Below are 11,277 nucleotides of genomic sequence, written 5' to 3' on the forward strand. Positions count from 1 at the left end.
GATTACATTTCAGTGAGGTATAAATGTTAATGTAATGCAGTGGTTAATTTAACTCCACTTCATTGTGACCCAGACACCCACATTTCTAAAGAAAAAGTCACATTGTACTTGTATTATGATAGTACTTTATGCAATTACCCTAAAACAAAAACCTGCCCAAAAACAGAGTGAGATGGAGGACATTTGTCAATGGCCTATGTTCCTAATAGGAGTCAATGTCAAGTTGGTATGAATGAGTCGGGAGACAGGAACAGGAATGCGTAATACTTTTGAAAATTAGACCCCAAATTACAGAATGCCGGGTAAGGGCACAGGGACCAAACCAACACGTAACAAAAACACAGGGTTGGAAACCAAAGGGTACCAAGTGTATATACAAATACTTATCAGTGGGAATAAGGGACTGGTGTGCGTGATGAAAGTTCATGAGGGATCCGTGACAGTACCTCACCCCCCCCCCCCCCCCCCCCCCCCCCCCCACGGACGCTCTGCACCAGCAGCGCAACGACACGAAGCAGCTGCCAAAGTTGCAACGTCGTCAGACGGGCAAGTTGCCCCTGCCGAAGTTGCAGCCACCCGGACAGCTGATGAAACTGAGGAGTATTTCTGTTATTAATTAAGCTCTTTTGTGGGGAAAAAGTTATTCTGAATGGCTGGGCCTGGCTCCCCAGTGGGTTGGATGGGATGGGGCCACAGTGTCTCCTGACCCCTCCTGTCTCAGCATCCAGTATTTATGCTGCAGTAGTGTATGTGTCGGGGAGCTAGGGTCATTTTGTTATATCTGGAGTACTTCTCCTGTCTTATCCGGTGTCCTGTGTGAATTTAAGTATGCTCTCTCTAATTCTCTTTCTTTCTCTCTCTCGGAGGACCTGAGCCCTAGGACCATGCCTCAGGACTACCTGGCATGATGACCTTGCTGTCCCCAGTCCACCTGGCCGTGCTGCTGCTCCAGTTTCAACTGTTCTGCCTGCGGCTATGGAACCCTGACCTGTTCACCAGAAGTGCTACCTGTCCCAGACCTACTGTTTTCAACTCTCTAGAGACAGCAGGAGCGGTAGAGATACTCTTAATGATCGGCTATGAAATGCCAACTGACATTTACTCCTGAGGTGCTGACTTGCTGCACCCTCGACAACTACTGTGATTATTATTATTTGACCATGCTGGTCATTTATGAACATTTGAACATCTTGGCCATGTTCTGTTATAATCTCCACCCGGCACAGCCAGAAGAGGACTGGCCACCCCTCATAGCCTGGTTTCTTCGTAGGTTTTGGCCTTTCTAGGGAGTTTTTCCTAGACACCGTGCTTCTACACCTGCATTGCTTGCTGTTTGGGGTTTTAGGCTGGGTTTCTGTACAGCACTCAGCTGCTGTAAGAAGGGCTATATAAATACATTTGATTTGATTTGATTTAGGCCTATGCCCTCCCAGGCCCACCCATGGCTGCGACCCTGCCCAGTCATGTGAAATCCATAGATTATGGATTAATGAATTTATTTTAATTGACTGATTTCCTTTTATGAACTGTAACTCTATAAAATTGTTGAAATTGTTGCATGTTGCATTAATATTTTTGTTCAGTATGTCTTACATAAAATCCCAGAAATCCAAGAGGCACCTCGATGAGTGTGAGTGCACTGCAAACCAATACCCAATAAATGTTTCAAAAATGTGTTTCCGAAATCAACCAGCAAATGTTTGTCTCTCACACAAGAGTGAAAATGACTTTCTTTGAACTGCCCACATAACAAAATACTACAGGCTACTATAGAATTCTGTAGTAAACTGTAGTATACTATACTATGCACTCTAGTATCACTCGATCATGTGTAGTTCTTAGTATATACTTTTGTAGTATATTGTAGAATACTATAGTATTATCCACAACAAAGCAATGTAATAAATCCTTCAGAAATGTCTCCAAAAACACTACAGTCCGCAAAAATACTACAAACAAACTATAGTAAATACTACAGTATTTACTTTGCATACCCTGGCTATTCCCCTCCTCCATATCCCAATTTGTGCCACCAGTAAGTGAGAAACCTACATGCGAAGTATAAAACATATATTGTGTGCCCTGTGGTTATAAAAAAGAGTAGAATCTCTGATCTCTCCTACATACAGGTTATACAACATTTGCTCTTTTAGTATTTCTTCAGTAGGTTTCCTCAAGGGGAAAACCCCCCACTTCCATGTCAATGATAGTAAAACAAAAACACTTCAGTAAACACTACAGTAATTACTAGAGTATATACTCCGATTTTTTACAACAATAATTATACTATAATAAACTGTAAATACTACAGTATAATGCAGTACATACTACAGTATGTATACTTCAGTCTGTAAAAATATTACAGTGAATACTATTGTAGTCCTACCATTGTATACACCAGGAGCCGGCAACCTTTGAGTGGAGTGCCAATTTTCACATTATCCTACCATTTCTAACAATCTGCGTGCCAGTTATGTTTTTCATATGTGCATTTGGGGTGGCAGGTAGCCTAGTGGTTAGAGCGTTGGGCCAGTAAGCGAAAGGTTGCTGGATCGAATCCCTGAGCTGGTAGAAATCTGTTGTTCTACACCTGAACAAGGCAGTTAACCCAATATTCCCCGGTAGGCCGTCATTGTAAATAAGAATTAGTTCTTAACTGACTTGCCTAGTTGAATAAAGGTTACACATTGCAACTAATTGTTTCTGTTGAATATCTAATTGCCCACAAATGGAAGAATTCCATATATGGCTAAACAGAGGTGCTGTCCATTAGCACCACGGGCTTGATGTTGGAACACAGAATCTCTTGGTGAATGATACAGTGACATTTAACCATGGTGTGGCCAATCCTATCTTCAATCAGCTTTCCCCACCATAGCGGGGGCACCGTCATTTGTAATAGCGAATATTTTTTTAATATCGACACCTCTCTCCTCAAAATGATCTGTGAAGGCTTTTGCTACATCTTCCCCTTTAGTAGTACCATGCATGGGTTTTAGACAAAGCAGCTCCTCACGTACCTGCTCTGAGTCACAGTGTCTTGCAACAACTGCCAGACGTGGAATGTCATTCACATCCACACTCTCATCAACAGCCACACAGGTGCATCTTTTAACGCTACAGTTTGTTGCTCCTTTACTTTTCAACCATCTCGGTAACGCCATTTTCAACAGTTCTGGCAGACACAGGCTTTGATCTTTGAGATGATTGTGTCTTTGGTAGGCAAACCATCAAATAAACCCTGTGAACTACTGGTTTTCCATGTTTAGCAATGCACTGCGCAACTTTGTAGCTCCCCTCTGTAGCTTGATTTTTGACTGCATGTATATTTGTAAACATACTGCTTCGCTTTCATATGGACAAGGCCCTCTTGATTCCTTCAGCCTTGTCCGCCTCATCCTTGAGGTTTTTCTCATGCTCTGACGAAGGCCGTGTGGCCGATACGTAAGCTTATTAAATATCGGTGATACTATCAAGAGCAGTGTGCGGTTTCCTTTTCCTTCCTCATGTCTTGTTTCAAAATGATCTCATACACTTGATGTCTGACAAACAACAGTTTTACAACAGAGAGCGCAAACAGACCGGTCCTACAGTAAAACAAAGCCATATTCTTTTGTCCAAGATGCTCAAACAAATCTCTCATCTTCAGTGCTGCCTTGGTTTTGAATTTGCAGGAGAGGTGGGTTGTCTTGCACTGAACTAAAAATATGAAACTCCTGCAAAATCATGAAAGCCCATTGGCTAATCAGAATTGACATACCTTGGGAATTACAACATTGCAGTGAATACCAAGCAATTTCGAAAAAAACAATGAATGCAATTTCAATTATTTTCTCCAGTTAAAAAATAACAATTAATTATCAAAAATAAGTGACATAATACATTTCAAGCATGCCAAGACAAATACCCTTACGTTGCCGACCCCTGGAATGCACTATAGTGTTTTTTCATGTGAGTGTTAGGTCATTATGTTATTCAAGCATTTATGTATAATTTGAGAGAGATACAATTAAATGATTGCCACATTGAATGAACTTCTTATGGCTGCAAGGGGCAGTATTGAGTAGCCTGATAAAAGATACCAATTTCAAACGGCCTCGTACTCAATTCTTGCTCGTACAATATGCATATTATTATTACTATTGGATGGAAAACACTCTCTAGTTTCTAAAACCGTTTGAATTATTTCTCTGAGTGAAACAGAACTCATTCGGCAGCACATCTCCTGACCAGGAAATGGAATGTCAGAAATCGATGTTCTGTTCAACTTCATGCCTATACATGGGCATAAAGCGTAAGAGTCTGCGTACACTTCATAGACCTTCCCCTGGTTGTCAAGAGGCTGTGAGAGGAGACATTTTGTGTTCATCTTGGTCTGAGGTGGAATTAAAGCTCTTTGTATAACGTGACCGTCCATTTCCTGTTTCTGGAGCGTGTGAAAGTGGACATGGATTTGCCTTCTGTTTAGCTGTCGTTATGGACAACCACAATTAGTGAAATGTATACCTTTCTGGTGACAGTCCTTCTCATAGGGATAGTAAAGAAGAACTCCCTAAGAGAATATTGGAGCACAGATCCTATGTTTGCAACTCCCTTCTTTGCCACCCTCCTTCCTAGTTCTGCTGTGATGACTGCATTTCATCAACAATGCTACTGCCATCTTAAATGACCTGTTATACAAAATTTGAAATGTCAACAGCTGGCAGTAAAGTGGCATGACAAACGAGCCATCCATGTCCTCTCCACTGTCCATACAGCAACTATGTCGGCCACAGGGAAGGTGGACCACTTGACGGGAGAGAGAAAAATCAAACCAGACTGCGTGCTTGACTATATCCTCAAAATGGGGTTAGTGGATAAGGCGGACATGATAAACAGCTTTGTGGAATGCACTCAGAAAACAACCAAGTGGTATAAGAAGATATTCTTCCAGGGTAGCTTCAAAATACAACAAGCCAATACTTCTCTGACACAATTAGCATTGTTTTACAGAGCTAATATAATAATGTAGCTAGCTACATAAGCACGATTGAATATAAAACAATAAAGGTTATGAAATGAGTAAAGTTACCTCGTGTGTCCGCGGTTATAGGGAATATACACAAATATATTATGCTCCATACACACAGTGAGCTACAGTAGAAACGGTATAACACAACATACAGAAACTATTGAAATGTAAATAGACACTTACTTTGATAGAAATGCAGTCTGGATTTGAACCTGGGTGTCTGTAGTGATGCCTCTGGCTCTGAGACGCTGTGCCTTAGACAGCTGCGCCAATTGGGAGTCAAAAGGCCAGGGTAGCTTCAAAATACAACACATGCTAATACGCAATTAACACTGTTAATGGGATTGATTTGACAACAACCAGTGAAATAGCAGTTGGTCAAATTCAAAAACAGAAATACTCATAACAATAATTCATAAATCATACACGTGTTATACATGGGTTTAAAGATTAACTTCTTGTTCATCCAGCCACAGTGTCAGATGTCAAAAAGGCTTTACGGCGAAAGCAAACCATGCTATTATCTGAGGACAGCGCCCCATCAAACATACACATGAAAATCATAATTCAACCTGCCAGGCACAACACAAACGTCAGAAATAACATATAATGCATGCCTTACCTTTGAAGATCTTCTTCTGTTGGCACTCCAAAATGTCCATTAAACATCACAAATGGTCATTTTGTTCGATAAATTCTGTCGTTATATATCCAAAATGTCCATTTATTTGGCGTGTATGATTCAGAAAATACACCGGTTCCAACTCGCACAACATGACTAAACATTATCTAATCAGTTACCTGTAAACTTGATCCAAACATTTCAAACGACTTTCCTAATCCAACTTTAGGTATTTTTAAATGTAAATAATGGATAAAATTTAAGACGGAATAAACTGTGTTCAATACCGGAGGAAAACGAAGTGGAGCGAGCATTCAGGTCACGTGCCTCAACCACAACAGTACACTTCACTCGACCCTCGTTCTGAACAGGGCTACTTCTTAATTTCTCAAACAAAAACATCAAACAATTTCTAAAGACTATTGACATCTAGTGGAAGCGAAAGGAACTGCAAGCAACTGCCTTAGAATTCTAGATTCCCATTGAAAACACATTGAAAAGAGATTGACCTCAAAAAAAAAATCATGTATGGTTTGTCCTCGGGGTTTCGCCTGCCAAATAAGTTGTTATACTCACAGACATCATTCAAACGGTTTTAGAAACTTCAGAGTGTTTTCTATCCAAATCTACTAATAATATGCGTATCCTAGCTTCTGGGCTTGAGTAGCCGGCTGTTTACTTTGGGCACACTTTTCATCCGGATGTGAAAATAGTGCCTCCTAGCCTTAAGAAGATTTAAGCATTGAGTGTAACACCATAAAGGTTATGAAATAAGTAACTAGACCTCGCGTGTCGCGGTTATAAGGAATATTCAAAAATATTATGCTCCAGTCAAAACGACATGCATAAACTATTATAATGTAATAAGGCACTTACTTTGAAAGAAACGCACACATTTCCAAAGTTATTATTGGTAACAAAAACAACTATGACTGCGATGCAGGCAACAGACGGAAATTGTGAACACGTATGTACAGGTTGAGAGATGAGCAAATGTCTGCAGACTTGAACTGCACAAACAATTGGGAAGTGCTTGGGGAATTTTGTCCGGGTCAGAAATGTAAAAAAATAAAATTGTTTGCTAAAGTAAAAATGACTACTTTTATGTGAATGAATGAGGCGGAACAGACCTCAATTCAAACTGTTCATAGAAAATAAAATAAAACTTTTAAATTGACAAGTTGAAAACAGCCTATAAACAGGCTGCGTGCCTTGGTTTGAGGACAGCTTGGATTAAATGTACTGTTGTGTAACAATCACATTCTGGAATGGAGAGAACATTCTAACATCACGTGAGTAAAAAAAAAAGAGATATTTGGAACTCACACATGAAAGGGTTAGGTACTAACTTAAGATCCAATAATGACTTCTGTAGCACTTGAATATCAGACTGAACAAGGGAAAAGTCTAGGTTTACAGATGATATAACAGAGAACAATACCGTGGCAATAATGATTATTAACCTGATGTAGGTTCTTGCAATATCCATCTCTGACTTAAAATATTTCCCTTAAAACTGTGATTCCTAAAAAATGTGTCCAGATATTTGTCTAAACTCCTAAATGAATCAAGATTGAGCATGGTCAGCTACACCATAAACACCCCTATTTCATGTCCTCATTCATGTAGATGTAGTGAAACAAGACCACTGATGGTCTGTGAATTTCTCTACTTTTGATAGATTCAAACAAACAATATTGAAATCACCATGGTCACAACAATGAACGGTCAACTCCATCTCCCTGATAGATTAAGATAAATTCTTTGTCACACCCTGGCCTCTGTTATATTGATTTTCTTTATTAGTTTAGTTAGGTCAGGGTGTGACATGGGGGATGTTTGTGTGTTTTGTCTAGTTTAGGGTGTGTGTATTGTTTAGGGGGTTGTGTATAGTGTATGGGGTTGTGTTCAGTAGAGAGGTTTAGGAAAGTCTATGGTTGCCTGGTTTGGTTCTCAATCAGAGACAGCTGTTTATTGTTGTCTCTGATTGGGAGCCATATTTAAGGCAGCCATAGGCTTTAGGTGATTGTGGGTAATTGTCTATGTCTAAGCGTTAGTAGCGTGTGTGTGCACTTTCGTTTTGTAGCTTCACGGTCGTTTGTTGTTTTGTATAGTTTGTAAAAGTGTTTCGTTTCGTGTTCATCTTCGTTATAAATAAAAGGGAAGATGTATTCATATCACGCTGCGACTTGGTCCACTCTTTCACCAGAAGACGATCGTGACATTCTTGTTTAAATATGTTCATTTTCATTAGGATTTACAGTCAGGAAGCAAGTGAGGAAAAATGTAATTGCAACTTCGTATATCACTTGAATGAAGAAGAATAAAATACATTTTGTTAACACCGTAAAACATCAACTCCGTCAGATTTTTGTCTAATGTCAACTTCACCGGATTGCTCAATCTAATTTTCAATATATCATTAAAACAATTTTTTGACTTATTTTTGTAGGCAAAAATATGTAATTTTTGTGTATTTGTTGTCATCTCCATCACTGATGGCTAACCCCCTTAACCCAATGAGTTCCACCATATTGCTGGCACGATTTGGACTTCTGACCGCTTTTAAACATTGCATTTGTTTGAGCTACACTCTTCTGAGTTGTACCATTAGTTCAGTCTATTTGTTCTGCATCCGTGGATACCATTAGTCTGTGTAATGAACGGGGGCTGAGGTAGAGCGGTGTTTGTGCGATAAGTGGCCAGGGGCTAGGTCTTTTATACAAAAACATCTGTAGAGCCTGAATGGTTCGAGCTACAATCCATTTAAAGCTATCTATGAAAAGATGAGACTCTCACAAACACGCACATGTTTTTCTCTATGAGGCTCACAAGTTACACAAGAGTCATTAGATGGTAAAGGTTTCTTCTACATAGCAGATCATTGGAAATCCCAGGACAGTGTCTATCATACTGTAATAATCTCACAGTGACTGTCACAAACTACAAACTCAACACAATTGTCACTGACTAGTTAAACATTCATTTCCCAGTGTGCAAAAACATTATGTACTGACAGCATTAATATCAATTAAAACCTCTACAGAGTACCTAACCCGGATCCGGGAGCACCCCCCACCCCCCCCACACTGATTAGCATCGCTAGCATAGCGTCACAATTAAATAGTAGCATCTAAATATCATTAAATCACAAGTCCAAGACACCCAATGAAAGACACAGATCTTGTGAATAAAACCACCATTTCAGATTTTTTAAATGTTTTACAGGGAAGACACAATATGTAAATCTATTAGCTAAACACGTTAGCAAAAGACACCATTTTCTTACTCCAACAGTTTCTTACTCCATCAGGTGCTATCACCAATTCGGCTAAACTAAGATATTGATAGCCACTAACCAACAAACAAATTCATAAGATGACAGTCTGGCATGTCATTTACCCTGGTTTTTGGAAAACCCACTCGGTTGGTCCGAATGGTGCCACAGGCCCACATCTCCAGCTTCCTCAGGTCTGTGAACAGGGTAGGGCTTGTGTAGAAGTTGTCTACAAATAGTTTGTAGCCCTTCCCCAGCAGCTGGAAATCTAATAACTGCATCACAGAATCATAACTGAGTCCCTTACCGCTCGCACAAGTGTTCTTCCCCTCATAGACAAAAAAATTGCACGTGTATGCACACGCAGAATCGGCCAAAACAAACAGCTTGTAACCCCATTTTGTGGGTTTGTTGCGCATGTACTGTTTTAGGCCAATTCTGGCCTTTGAGGCTACCATTCTCTCATCTATGGAAAGGTTCTGGGCGGGCTGAAAATATGTCTTGCATGCCTCAACGATATCGTGGTAGAGAGGTTTGATCTTGCAGAGCTTATCAAACCCTGCTGTGCCTCGTTTCGCCTCGTTGTCCTTATCAACCTCTGGGTCACTAATGTGAAGTGCCCGTGAAATTGTCAGAAACCTAGTACAAGACATGACCGTTGAGGGGAAAGGCAGTTGATAGAGTGGTGCAGTTTTCCAGTAGTGTTTGAGGTTCTTCAGCTTCACCACCCCCATGTAAATGACCATGGACAGGTAGCAAAACAGTTCTGAAATGGAAATGTCCTTCCATTTCTCCTGCTTCTTAGCCCCATATTTATTAGTGTTCATCACCAGGGTATCAAGAACTGCCGAGGTGAAGAACAACTGGAAAAGTTGCATGGGGGTGTATTTGGAAGTCAGGTCCAATTGAGGGCCTACTGGGCGTTTTGGGCGGAAAAGTGGAGTTGGTGGGGCCACATCCTCCTCAAGAACAGTGTGCCAACGGTCCTCCTCCGCTCTGGCAGGTTCCACGCTGGACGGTTCCACGCTGCCCTTCCTCCGCTTCCTTGCCGCCGGCTTACCACCCCTTGATGGCCGGGCGGGAGTAGGTGTGGTGCCGGATACAGCAGGGGTCCAGCTGGATGGACCAGCTTCAGTGGGGGATTTGCAGCTTGGCTCCCAATCAGAATCGCTGCGACTGTGAAATAAAGACAGACACCTATTAGAAATACACAATTTGTGACCATGGTGAGCTTTTGGCTATTGCAGTATGTGTGTGTGTAATTAGCACCTATTAGAAATACACAATTTGTGACCATGGTGAGCTTTTGGCTATTGCAGTATGTGTGTGTGTAATTAGCACCTATTAGAAATACACAATTTGTGACCATGGTGAGCTTTTGGCTATTGCAGTATGTGTGTGTGTAATTAGCACCTATTAGAAATACACAATTTGTGACCATGGTGAGCTTTTGGCTATTGCAGTATGTGTGTGTGTAATTAGCACCTATTAGAAATACACAATTTGTGACCATGGTGAGCTTTTGGCTATTGCAGTATGTGTGTGTGTAATTAGCACCTATTAGAAATACACAATTTGTGACCATGGTGAGCTTTTGGCTATTGCAGTATGTGTGTGTGTAATTAGCACCTATTAGAAATACACAATTTGTGACCATGGTGAGCTTTTGGCTATTGCAGTATGTGTGTGTGTAATTAGCACCTATTAGAAATACACAATTTGTGACCATGGTGAGCTTTTGCCTATTGCAGTATGTGTGTGTGTAATTAGCACCTATTAGAAATACACAATGTGCCTTTATTTCATGCCCTAGTCATATTTTTATATAAGGCAAATAAAATACAAATATCTCAAACAACTCAAATGAATTATATATGATATTACTAATTCCAAACAACGTTACTCACCGATCCAAAACTGGTTCTTCACCGTGTAGAAACATGTCTTCGAATTCACTATCAACGGATTCAACCTCGCTGGAATCAATTAGATGTTCATTTTCACTTTCACGGTCAATTTCACTAATTATATCTTGCACATCTGTGTACTTCGTCTTGGTCTTTGATTTGGCTGATTTATTTGCCATAATTGATCCTTGAAAATGCTCCAAAACAAACTTTCGCGGCGCGTAAAACGGTGAGCTCCTTACTTTCTGATTTTCAATGGGGAATAGCTGCGTACACGCATGGCTTTACAAAGATGCCTATTATTTCCGGGTAGAACCATTTGATATCCCTATTTACCTCTGCTCATTGGCTATCTATCCAGCTAGATTTCAAAAAGATCAGTGGTCATTGGACCGAGATACAGTCAATCAAAGAAGAACAGGCCAATCGATTGGCGCGTAATGACGTGGCTGGTAGGTGT

General features: G+C 40.5%; 1 non-coding gene across 1 annotated transcript; it reads left to right on the forward strand.

Annotated features, from left to right (window-relative positions):
* The first annotated feature begins 2,135 nt into the window (after window positions 1-2,135).
* On the forward strand, window positions 2,136-2,190 carry LOC129860237 (U7 small nuclear RNA). The gene has a single exon (XR_008760331.1). It is a non-coding gene; the product is annotated as a U7 small nuclear RNA (small nuclear RNA).
* Window positions 2,191-11,277: the final 9,087 nt, after the last annotated feature.

This window comes from Salvelinus fontinalis, chromosome 7, assembly GCF_029448725.1.
Source record: "Salvelinus fontinalis isolate EN_2023a chromosome 7, ASM2944872v1, whole genome shotgun sequence".
NCBI lineage: Eukaryota > Metazoa > Chordata > Actinopteri > Salmoniformes > Salmonidae > Salvelinus > Salvelinus fontinalis.